Genomic DNA, 13,217 nt, shown 5'->3' with positions numbered 1-13,217 from the left:
ATTCAATAAATTTTTATTATGAAGAAGAAAATAACGAACTGTCTCAATCAACTCTCTCTTTCATGTGACAAGTCATTATGGAATGGTCTCTAACAAGGTTTAGTGATCTAAGAATTCAAAATCCTTTAGTAAGGTTGTTACAACATTAATGTATGGTTCTCTTCAAGAATATTTCAAGTGTATAAATATAGGAAGTATTGGCTGGGCAAAGCAATGTGAGGAGATAGAATAGCTTTAGAAATCATTTGTGTGTGCATTTGAAGGCGTGAGAGGCAATGGCATACAACGTGAATGACCAGGTCCTGATGTCTGTAGGCGTAGCTGTTCTGGTAGCATGCATAACCTTCGATATATATAAAGCATATCAAAGAGGGGCTAAATGGCTTCCTGGAAATGCTGTTGTTTTCTACACTCTCTGTACCCAATTGGCGGGCTACTTAGATGCGCAGAATGTTAGCATTGCAAGTAGACACAAGGTCCACGACCTAGAGGTAATGATTGGCAGGCAAATGTCAATCGATTCTTCCAGGCTTGTCCTGCTTCTATCTGTAGGATATGTAGTACCAGCTTTAGCTTCTAATCAAGATATTTGGGTCAATATAGCTGCCTTGTGTATAAGTTTGTCTACTCATATTGCCATTGAATTGTATGTCTCCCTTCAATCTCATGTCACTGGGAAGCAAAAAGTAACTAATGGGCAAAGTGGGATTTGGCTAATCACAACAGGTTTTTTCCTGTTATATTCAATATTAGGGCTCTTCTATGTTATAGTATGGGCAATTGTTAAAGGCCGATTCCTCCGTGATAATCTTGGCAGTAGAATAGATGCTCTCTTTAAAATTGATAATGACAATAAGTGTCCTATCGACTTTGGAAATGTTAATACTGAGACATCCTCGTGGGAGAAACTTCAATCTGAGATGCTCAAGGCATGGATAGTAGTTCGAGTTTGCCAGCCCGAGTATGTGTTACGCAGGTCACTATTCAGTGCTGCATTGGGAGCGGTGGTAACATTTCTTGTTGTGTTCTTTGGAGTCAAGGTTATATTTCTGAGATCTCGATTGCAAGGATCATTCCCAATGTTTACCATTCAGTGCCTTTTTATTATTCTAATATGGTCTATTGTATTGTATAGATCCTTCATTCAGTCATTTGTTTGGTTAAAGCTGAAAGATTCTGATTTTGAACTTGGCTGGGAATTATTATTTCGCTGGTTTACGCCATATGCTGTTTTTGTTGGAATTATTATCCATGACTTCGTAAAATTTATCAAGCGTATAGAGTCGAAGATTACACGACATATATGGCTGGAAGTTCCACTATATCTAGCCCGCCTCCCACTTACTTTGCTTTTCTCTTGTCTTTTGTGTTGGGCGTTTTTTTTCCCCTTTTTGACGTTTCATTTCATAATGATAATATTCCGTATTGGATACGTCTCGATGGCGTGTGTGTCCAGTCCGATTTTCTGTATAGGACGTTGCGTGTTCCGTGAAGAAAACGAGCATCCAGTTTCTCCAGAAGGACCGTTCCCCACGTATAAGGAAGTACTGGAGCTGCTAAGGATGCCGCGGGAAACAGCAGAGAGTTTATGGAAGGATAATGTAAACTCTTTCAGTCATTTAGAGGAAGCTACAAAGGAGGCTTATAATGAGGGCAAAAAATGCCAAGAGTTGAAGGATATAATTGCATTGTCTGCTCAAAATAGTCTTCCAAGAGAAGCTCTAGATGAAATGCTTGAGCCATTGAAGAGTGTGGAAAAGTATTTTCCGCTGCTTAAGAAATCCTTCGGGAGAATTACAGCTGACTCCATACTAATCATGATGCGGCTCATCGGTGGTGAAGAGGGTAAACTTTTCGTGGATGCCAAGAAAGCTTATAAGAAGGCAATCAAACTGATTGATGTTCAGGACTGCCCCGATAACGTAAGAATCAGTTTTGATGCTTTCAAAATATCAAATCTGGAAGCTTTTGAGTTGAGAGGTGCCAGAATGATGGACTGGACAAGAAGAGCAGTTTATGGTCAGCCCTCTGACTCCACGAACACAGACACTAAGGAATTGATTAGAGAGCAGCGTGATAAAGCAGAAAAGGAGCTCAAATCGTGGAACCTTTTGGGACAGGAAAATGGTGCAAGCCCTGGTCCAGAAGTTCTTGATACAAGTTGGACACTCGCAGCAAAATCTTATGGTGTGTACAAGGTATGCAACCTAATCAGCAATCGTCCTGGTGAAGATGCAGAGTTATTGGATGATCTGATGAGCGCTTTGGCGTATATAATAGCTAGCTGCGTTAGAGATTCGCCCAGAAATCTCGCCAAAAATATTAGGAAATGGGCTAAAGATCTCAAAGAAGATAAGATAACGGAAGCAGTTAAGTTAACAGGGTTCGCGCGTGGAATACTAGATAATGAGGGTCCTCAACGACTAGAGGTATAGCTGCTGTTAATTTTACAAGCATATGATCAGCAATCTTTTGTGCTCATAAATGTTGGGATTTGTCTGTAACTAGTACATGTTTAGATTTGTTCTCATACATGTTGGGATCTGTCTGTAACTAGTAGATGTTTAGATTCAGCCGTCAGGCTTCTAGTCGTGTATGGTTTGATTACTTTTTTGTCAGATTGTCATAGTCAATTAAAACTAAATATTAGAATATCAAAGTAATTAATGGCCATTGTAGTGGGGTTTGGCTAATTAAATCACGTTTTCTTCTGTTATATTAAATATTGGGGTTACCCTATGTTCAATTCTGGGCAATTGTTGTTGGGAAAATATAGACGAAATTCATCTAAAAGAATTCAAGATGAATTGGATCAAGAATCCTAGAAGAAATAACAATTTACTTTAGTCGTTTAAAACCAATGAAATTCAAGACACTGTTGTTCAATTAATGTATAACAGCCTCTGTTGCATAGCATTATGTAATCTTGGGCTTTCAGTTTTCTTGTGTATATTGTACGATGAATTTATGGGTGAAATAACCATGGCAATTCTAACATTTTGTTCATCTTATTTAGCTGGAAATTATAGCTATTAATTAGGACTTTGATATAAAATTGGGGTTGAAAAAAAGATTGCTTAAAGGTAAAATTTAAATTAGATTGAGTTGTAAGTTTAACTTTAAACAAAATTTAACTCGAATTTTAATCTTCACTGAGTATTAAACCAAATTAAACCTTAAACCTAAAGAACAATATACCATAAACTTAATACTAATCCATATTAAACACTAAAACAAATTGAATCATAACTCAAAACTCTAAACCAATTTGAATCGTAACCTTAAAATTTGTTGAAAATTAAGAAAATTTGAAATCGAACCTTAATATTAAACCAAAATAAACCTTTACCCCAAACCAAATTGAAGTTTAAACCAAAACTTCACTGAACCCAATGCATAACACTAACCCAAATTAAACTCTAACACTAAACAAAATTGAACCCTAACCCTAAGCTAAATTAAAACTCAAATCACAAACCACATTGAACCACAACTCCAACTCAACCAAATTAAACCCTACTTTATGTTTGATGCCATTAATTTGTACAATTTTTTGTTGATACTATCTTATGGTGAGATAATGTTCGTTTTGATGATATTTTATGTTCATCTACAATAATTCTTTAAAAAATGTTAATTTGGTTGGTTTTAACATGAGAAAAAAAGTTAATATTTTCATAATTTAATATTTTAAAGTAAGTTCATTTTTTATATTTTCATATAATCCCATATTTCCATATTGCATTGGTCTATGTCCCAAAACCTCATCGTTGTTACTGTTGTATTAGAGAGAAATTTTTCAATAATTTTAAAAACAGGTTGATGGATAGTAACATGGGGAGCACGCCCTTGCTTCCAAATGCTTCCTTCCTATTTAAGGGTTTCTCCCAAGTTTATTTATATTGGAAATATTTTAAGTGTGTGATTTGAAATTGATTTTAATATTTTGAGTTGCTTAAGATATATTATTATTTAATGCATATGTTACACATAGTCATTTTAAATGGTTAAATGAATATGGATGGATCTTACCATATCTCATTTAAAATCCAAATTCTATATGCCATAGTGCAATATAGTTCTCTCATGTTTATGATTTATTCGATCATTTGACTATGGCATGCTACTTCTTTATGTGGAACAAAAAAATGTTACATGTTGACTCTTCACTCCCACTTTGAATTTAATCTTTTGTGACTACTATTGACATCTTCCTCATGTCTTTATAGCATTTTTTGAATGACTTGGAGATGAAGCTCATTTGTCATTTATAAATTTCTCATATCTTAGTATCGTCTATTAATAGATTACATTAATAAGGAAGGAGACCATAAAACATATTGAAACTTTCAACATCAATTTAAAAACATGATATGATAAAAAATAATATTCCCTCAATCCTACTAAATTTATACTTGTTTTAATATATTTAATATCTTTAGATTTTCTAACTAGTATTTTTCTTACAATCATTGAAGATATTGCATTTTTTTCACTTCCTTAAACTATTGCTATTAATTGTTTGACTATTGAATCGAATACTCAAATAATAAGATCCTCATCAACAATTAATTTTGATGTGTTTCCAAAATAATCATGACTTTAACGAAACTTATATTCCATATAAAAGGGAAGGCATGTAGACACCTTATTATGAAAAATTAGTAACATTTTAATTTTTAAGTTTAGGTCACGAGGAAATTGTCTTTAATATGGATCAAACAAAGAGATTTAATTGAAACGAAAATCAATAGTCACAAGAAGCACAATAAGTTGTCCAATAGGTCATTACTAATAGTCAATTAATCAAATTCCTATTGGAATAATTCATGAATTCATGACCCTAGACAAGAATGAGATTTGAAACTAATTTTGGTGGTTTGAATCTAGACTCGAGAGATTTGAATCTTGATACCAACAAAATTAATGTCACATTTTAACTATCACACTATACAATGAATAAATTTATAAATTATTATTAATCATCTAAAACTATTTCATTTTACTATATGATTAATTTTTAAGTTGTATATTTTAACAATCGATTAACCATACAATTTTTATTTTTTAAAAACACAAATTTGTATGCCTACAATATTGTTTTCCGGTTAAGTGGCTGTAAAATGTCACATTGAATCACATTTTACTGCTCAAATTTTAGTTACTCTCTTAATTAAATAAAAGCTTCTTTGTGAGCTATGAATTGAAGAATAATCCGAGAATCTACACCTTGTCTTCATGGACATTTAAATTACATGAATTATCTTGATTTCTTGTATTTCGAAAAGACTCCTGAAATCCTTGTCTTAAATGATTGTGTAAATGTTGTTGATTGGAGGACAAGATCAGCTGGCACAATTACTATCTCCAACACTAATAAAGCTGCATTGTTTCTTCATTTTCATCAAAATGATAATCGTTGACCGTCTTTACTCTTAATAGTGTTGCTTATATTAAAAGCCTCCTTTATTTCTCTCCTCCCGAAATCTTTATGTAATCTTTATTTTAACATTATTTTAATATAATAGCTTTAGAAATCAATGTGAGGAGATAGAATAGCTTTAGAAATCATTTGTGTGTGCATTTGAAGGCGTGAGAGGCAATGGCATACAACGTGAATGACCAGGTCCTGATGTCTGTAGGCGTAGCTGTTCTGGTAGCATGCATAACCTTCGATATATATAAAGCATATCAAAGAGGGGCTAAATGGCTTCCTGGAAATGCTGTTGTTTTCTACACTCTCTGTACCCAATTGGCGGGCTACTTAGATGCGCAGAATGTTAGCATTGCAAGTAGACACAAGGTCCACGACCTAGAGGTAATGATTGGCAGGCAAATGTCAATCGATTCTTCCAGGCTTGTCCTGCTTCTATCTGTAGGATATGTAGTACCAGCTTTAGCTTCTAATCAAGATATTTGGGTCAATATAGCTGGCTTGTGTATAAGTTTGTCTACTCATATTGCCATTGAATTATATGTCGCCCTTCAATCTCATGTCACTGAGAAGCAAAAAGTAACTAATGGGCGAAATGGGATTTGGCTAATCACATCAGGTTTTTTCCTGTTATATTCATTGTTAGGGCTATTCTATGTTATAGTATGGGCAATTGTTAAAGGCCGATTCCTAGGTGATAATTTCGGCACTAGGATAGATGCCCTCTTTAAAATTGATAATGATAATAAGTGTCCTGTCGACTTGAAAAATGGTAATGCTGAGACATCCTCGTGGGAGAATCTTCAATCTGAGATGCTCAAGGCATGGATTGTAGTTCACATTTGCCAACCCGAGTATGTGTTACGCAGGTCACTAGTTAGTGCTGTATTGGGAGGGGTGGTAACATTTCTTGTTGTGTTCTTTGGAGTCAAGGTTATATTTCTGAGATCTCGATTGCAAGGATCATTCCCACTGTTTACCATTCAGTGCATTTTTATTATTCTAGTATGGTCTGTTGTATTGTATAGATCCTTCATTCAGTCATTTGTTTGGTTAAAGCTGAATGATTCTGATTGTGATCCTGGGTGGGAATTATTATTTCGCTCGTGTACGCCGTATGCTGTTTTTTCTGCTACAACAATCCATGACTTCAAGCAATTTATCTATGGCTGGAAGTTCCACTATATGTTACCACTATTTCTAGCCCTCATCCCACTTTCTTTGTTTTTATTTTTTGTTTGGTGTTTGGGGTGTTTTTTTTGGCTTTTGACGTTTCTTTCCATATTGATAATACTCTAGGTTGGATGCTTCTCGATGTTGTGTGTGTCCTGTCCGATTTTTTGTATAGGATGTTACGTGTTCGATGAAGAAAACGAGCATCCAGTTTCTCCAGAAGGAGTGTTCCCGACTTATAAGGAACTATTGGACCTGCTAAGGATGCTGGAGGAAAAAGCAGAGTTTATGAGAACGGTAAAGATTGCCAAGAATTGAAGGATATAATTGCATTGTCTGGTCAGAGTAGTCTTCAAAGCGAAGCTCTAGATGAAATGCTTGTGCCGTTGAAGAGTGTGGAAGTGAAACCCTTGGGGAAAATTACAGCTGACTCCTTACTAATCAAGATGCGGCTCATCGGTGGTGACGAGTGTAAACTATTCAAGTATGCCAAAATGAATTGATTAGAGAGCAGCGTGATAAAGCAGAAAAGGAAATCAAATTGTGGAACCTTTTGGGACAGGAAAATGGTGCAAGCCCTCCCGAAGCTCTTGATACAATTTGGACACTGGCAGGAACATCTTATGGTGTGTACAAGGTATGCAACCTAATCAGCAATCGTCCTGGTGAAGATGCAGAGTTGTTGGATGATCTGATGAGCGCTTTGGCGCAAATAATAGCTACCTGCGTTAGACATTCGCCAGGAAATCTCGCCAAAAAAATTAAGAAATGGGCTGAAGATTTCAATGAAGATAAGATAGCTGAAGCAGTTAAGCTAACAGGGTTCGCGCGTGGAATACTGGATAATGAGGGTTCTCAACGACTAGAGGTATAGCTGCTATAAATTTTACAAGCACATGATCAGCAATCTTTTGTGCTCATAAATGTTGGGATTTGTCAATAACTGGTAGATGTTTAGATTCAGCCGGCAGGCTTCTAGTCATGTATGGTTTGGTGTTACTATTTTAACCAATGAAGACTAGATATTACTTTTTTGTCAGATTGTCATAGTTAACAAAGTAATTAATGGCCATTGAAGTGGGTTTTGGCTAATTACATCAGGTTTTCTTCTGTTATATTAAATATTGGGGTTACTCTGTGTTCAATTATGGGCAATTGTTGCTGGGAAACTATAGACGAAATTCACTAAAAAGAATTCAAGATCAACTGGATCAAGAATCCTAGAAGATATAACAATTTACTTTAGTCTTTTAAAATCTATGAAATTCATGACATTATTGTTCAATTAATGTTGTATTAACATAAAATTGGTTATGAGCGATTAAATAATTATTCTTCTATTAAATAGTTAATTTGAAAAAGATTAATTTATTTAATTCATTTCATGTCTTTCTATAAATTAATTTAATTGAAATATTTTATTAATTAATTCATCTATCCTATTCTTCTAAATAATTAAATATCTAATATTTAATTATCCTTCTAATCAAGTTAATTAAATATCTAATATTTAGTTATCTCCTTCAAACAATTAAATATCTAATATTTAATGGTTATTCTCCTATCCTATAGTCTCGAATATTAAATGATTTCCTATATTCTTTAATCTCTCTTATCCAACTCACCCTCCATCTCCACTTCATCTTCCCTTTGCCAACTCATCCATCATGTGGCTAAGGAAATTAATATTTCTTAAATATGAATTCATCATTTATCTCCAACCTCCAAACTTAATGAATATTGTGTACGTACACATATTTCATAACCTCCTTCTATATTCTCTCCAACACCCCCTACATCTTAGGAAGGACTTGAGTCCACTTGTCCTCTCATGCCTAAATCTTCTCCAACCATCCCTAGATTCCCTCAGTCAACAACCCAGTCAAGGTGAGATGAGTGATACTTGTCTTCTTCTTCCCCCTTTCTCTCAACCTTCACCTTTGCTCATAGCCATCCAAATCTACAGATCTAATCATGACCATTGATCTGAGCCACATTATCTTATCCTTTCAAGGTCTATAAAATCAAGAGCTTCAGTTGAGAGAGAGTTAGACTTCAAGTTGCTTTTCAAAGCTAATCATTTATCAAACTTATGCATCCGTGAGTTTTAATCTTGAAGCAAAATAACAATTAGCATTTTAGCATAATCATATAGTATTGCATATCATAGCATTTGCAAACTATTAGTTATTAGTCCATTCTTCATATGCCATCTTGGAAGCTATCAGTGTTTGTCTGAGAGCACACCATCTACAACTAGGAACAGTGGAGTTAGGACACAACGAGACATAAACCATGAAGGTAATATCATTATTTTTATTTCATATGTATTTCATGTAGTTTCATTGGTTGAATTTGGATTTCCTGTAGCATTTCCATTCGTATTTTGTGAAACCAACTTGTTGCAAGTAGCATTCTAAGGATGAAATTCAAGTCGACACAAATGTATAGCGGCCTCTTTGCATAGTATTAATGTATATTATACTATGAATTTATGAGGGAAACAACATTCTCCAAATACCTTGGTAATTCTAATATTTTGTTCATCTTATTTAGCTAAGAATTAGAGCTATTCATTTAGAGTTTGATATAAAATTGGGGTTCAAAAAGAGACTCCCTTAAGGTCAAATTTAAATTAGATTGAATTGTAAGCTTAACTTTAAATAAAATTTATGTTTAATTCTAATCTTAACTAAGTATTAAACCTTAAACCTAAGGAACATTATATCATAAGCTTAATACTAAACCAAATTAATCATAACTCTAAACCAAATTGAACCATAACCCAAACTCTAAACCAATTTGAATCCTAACCCTAAACCTTGTTGAACATTAAAAAAGTTTGAAATTGAACCCTAATATTAAACCAAATAAAATGCTAACCTTAATTGAATATTAAACCAAAATAAACCTTTATCCCAAACCAAATTGAACCTTAAACCAAAACTTAATTGAACCCAATGGATAACTGAAGTAGTCACCGGCTAGGAAGGACCTCAAAGTGATCAGTCCAAACCAGTCAACAAGAGTAAACACAATGGAAACACAAGGACATGATGGAGGCGATGCAAAACAGATTGAATTATAACATGATAACTGTTTACAACCAACTGGTAACAACCGGGTTATAGAAACCAACTCCTAGGCCTACTAAAACATGCTTAAAATATAGAATAGGTCACAACCGGGACCTCAATCTTAAGATCTATCTTCTATGCTCAGTCTCACTTCTTCATTCCATTCTAATGCTCTATTATAATGATTTATATGATCCAAGAGGATCCGATTGGCCCAAAAAGGGATCAAAACCTGAAGAACAAGACCTAATGTGCAAAACCAATAAGGTTAGTCTCCAACAAAGAAATTCCTCTGGAAAATCCAAAGGATGAAGAGTAGATCATGGGAAAAGGTTGGCCACATGCCAAGGAACATCAAAATTAATACTCAGGGCTCCACAAGCTATGGAAGGGATCTGGTAGATCGCCAATGTAAATAGGTCCAGGCAACCAATAACAAAAAACTGCCTTGGAAACCAGTAATTGAAAATTGTCTTGAAAACCGGTAACAGAAAACAGTCTCAGAAACCGGTAGCGACATCTTGTCGAAAAATGAGCCAAATACTCCACATTTTGGAAATAAGGAACATGATTAGGTCTTCAAGACAAAATCCAACTCCATAGCTTTTGGTGAGACAAATCTAGGAAACATGGAAAGAAATGTTGAAACTGCAAACAAAAAGCAAAACAGAAAGGAAATATTTTTGGTTGATGCAAGATTGCTATGAATAGGGGATGCTCCTGCATCAATAACACTAACCCAAATCAAACCCTAACACTAAACAAAATTAAACCTTAACCCTAAGCCAAATTAAACCCAAATCACAAACCACATTGAACCACAACTTTAACTCTAAACCAAATTAAACCCTACTCTACATTTGATGCCATTGATTTGTACCATTTTTTGTTGCTACTATCTTATGGTGAGATAATGTTCAGTTTTTTGATATTTTCTATTTATCTACAATAGTTCTTTAAAAATGTTAATGAGACTGATTTTAACATGAGAAAAAAGATAATATTTCAACAATTTTCTATTTTAAAGTAACTTTATTTTTATATTTTTCATATAATCCCATATTTACATATTGCATTCATCTATGCCCCAAACCTCATCATTGTTACTATTGTATTTAAAGAGAGAAATTTTTCAATAATTTTAAAACAGGTTGATGGTTAGTGACATGTGGAGCATAGCCCTTGCTTCCAAATGCTTCCTTCCTATTGAAGGGATTCTCCCAAGTTTATTTATATTATAATTATTTTAAGTGTGTGATTTGAAATTGATTTTAATATTTTGAGTTGCTTAGATATACTATCATTTAATGCATATGTTACACATAATCATTATAGGTGGTTAAATGAATATAAATGAATCTTGTTGTATCTCATTTATAATCCATATTATATATATATATATATATATATATATATATGAGAGTACAATATAGTTTCCTCGTGTTTATGAGTTATTCAATCATTTGAATATGGCATGTTACTTCTCTATGTGGAACACAAAAATGTTGCATGTTGACTCTTCACTCCCACTTTGAACTTAATCTCTTGTGACTACTATTGACATCTTGCTCATGTCTTTATAGCCTTTTTTAATGACTTAGAGATGAAGCGCATTGGCCATTTCTAAATTCCCTATATCTTAGTATTGTCTATCAATAGATTACATTAATAAGGAAGGATATCACAAAAACATATTGAAACTTTCAACATCTATTTTAAAAATTATATGATAAAAAATATTATGCCCTCAATCCTACTAAATTTATACTCATTTTAAAATGTTTAATATCTTTAGATCTTTTAACTAGTATGTTTAATATCTTTAATTTTTATGTGTTTCCAGAATAATTGTGACTTTAAGGAAACTTATATTCCATTTAAAAAGGGAAGGTATGTAGATAACTTATTATGAAAAAGTAGTAATATATTTTAATTTGTACGTTTAGGTCACAAGGAAATTGTTTGTAATATGAGTCACATGGAGAGATTTAATTGAAAAGAAATTCAAAGTCACAAGAAGCACAATAAGATGTAGAATAGGTCATTACTAATAGCCATTAATCAAATTCTTATTGGAATATTTCATTCATGACCTTACACGAAAATGAGATTTGTAACTAATTTTGGTGATTTGAATTTTCACTTAAAGAGATTTTGAATCTTGATATCTACAAAATTAATGCCGCAATTTAACTATCACATTATATCATGAAAAAGTTTAAAAAATTATTATTAATCATCTAAAACTATTTCATTTTTCTATATGATTAATTTTTAAGCTGTGTATGTTAACAATATGTTAACCACACAATGTTTAGTTAAAAAAAAATTTGGAAATTTGTATGCTCGCAATACTGTTTTCTGGATAAGTGGCTGTAAAATGTTACACCGAATCATTTTTACAGCTCAAATTTTATTTATTCTCTTAATTAATAAAAGTTGCTTTGCGAGCTATGAGGCAAAGAATAATCAGAAGATCTACACCTCGTCTTCATCGACATTTAAATTAGATGAATTATCCTGATTTCATGTATTTCAAAAAGCCTTTTGACGTCCAGGAAAGGTTTTTGTAAGATATTTCAATTTAACATAGGTAGGAAGGAATTTTCATTCAAGACCCTTAGGAAAAGACAATCTAAGAATGCGATTTTGAAGTTATCTAGGTAGTACAATTACTGTAATTTTATGTTGTAAATTGGTTTTAACATTGTATTTTTCCTTGTTCATTTGGAATTTAGTTTGGTACTATCTGAAGTATAGTGCTCTGTTGCCTAGCTTGGCTTTATTTGTCCACAATTCATTTTTTTCGCATCTTGACATTAATTTTCTTGACTGATAAAATTTGGGTTTATCTATTCACTTAGTTTTGTTCTTTATTTTTCTGAAGTTAAGATGTTTTGGGTTGAGGGATTTAAAAACTTGTCAGCTCTTATACTATGCTGTTATATAAACTCAGAAACTCAAATCAGAAATAAACAATTGAATAGAAGATTGAAATAGTAAAGAATTAACTTAGAGAATACGAGTTGTCCTGTGCAAACAGTAGAGACTAAGAAAACCGATCTGTATTATTCATTGAAAACAATTGTATAAGCAACATACATTTATAAAACAGTTCCACCGATCAAAAAGGCTGGAAAGTATAAGTTCTAAACATAGCAGAGTATCTTATGCATTCGAATGCATGAAAAGCTCACTACAAAATAATTCTAAAAGAATAAAAGAAAATCTATCATGTTGTATGAACCAACAGCAAGAACCTAGAAAATAAACTAACTGGAGTGTCAGCGTAGGAACTGAACTCTGCATACAAGAGCAGCAATAAGAAAAAGAACAACAATCTTTAACGGTGGATGCTAAAGTTGATATCCACCAAAAATGGTTCTAAACTTAGATGCATGGGAAAAAAAAAGCAAAACTAAAAATATGAAACTTCTAAATTTAGCCACCGTCCACCGTTGTGAAGCGGACGCTAACTTCCCCTGGATGAGCAATGGGGATGAGACCCAATTGAGTCCTTAACTGAACGAAAC

The sequence above is a fragment of the Cryptomeria japonica genome, chromosome 4, assembly GCF_030272615.1.
Source record: "Cryptomeria japonica chromosome 4, Sugi_1.0, whole genome shotgun sequence".
Lineage (NCBI taxonomy): Eukaryota > Viridiplantae > Streptophyta > Pinopsida > Cupressales > Cupressaceae > Cryptomeria > Cryptomeria japonica.
Note: the sequence above shows the minus strand (reverse complement) of the source record.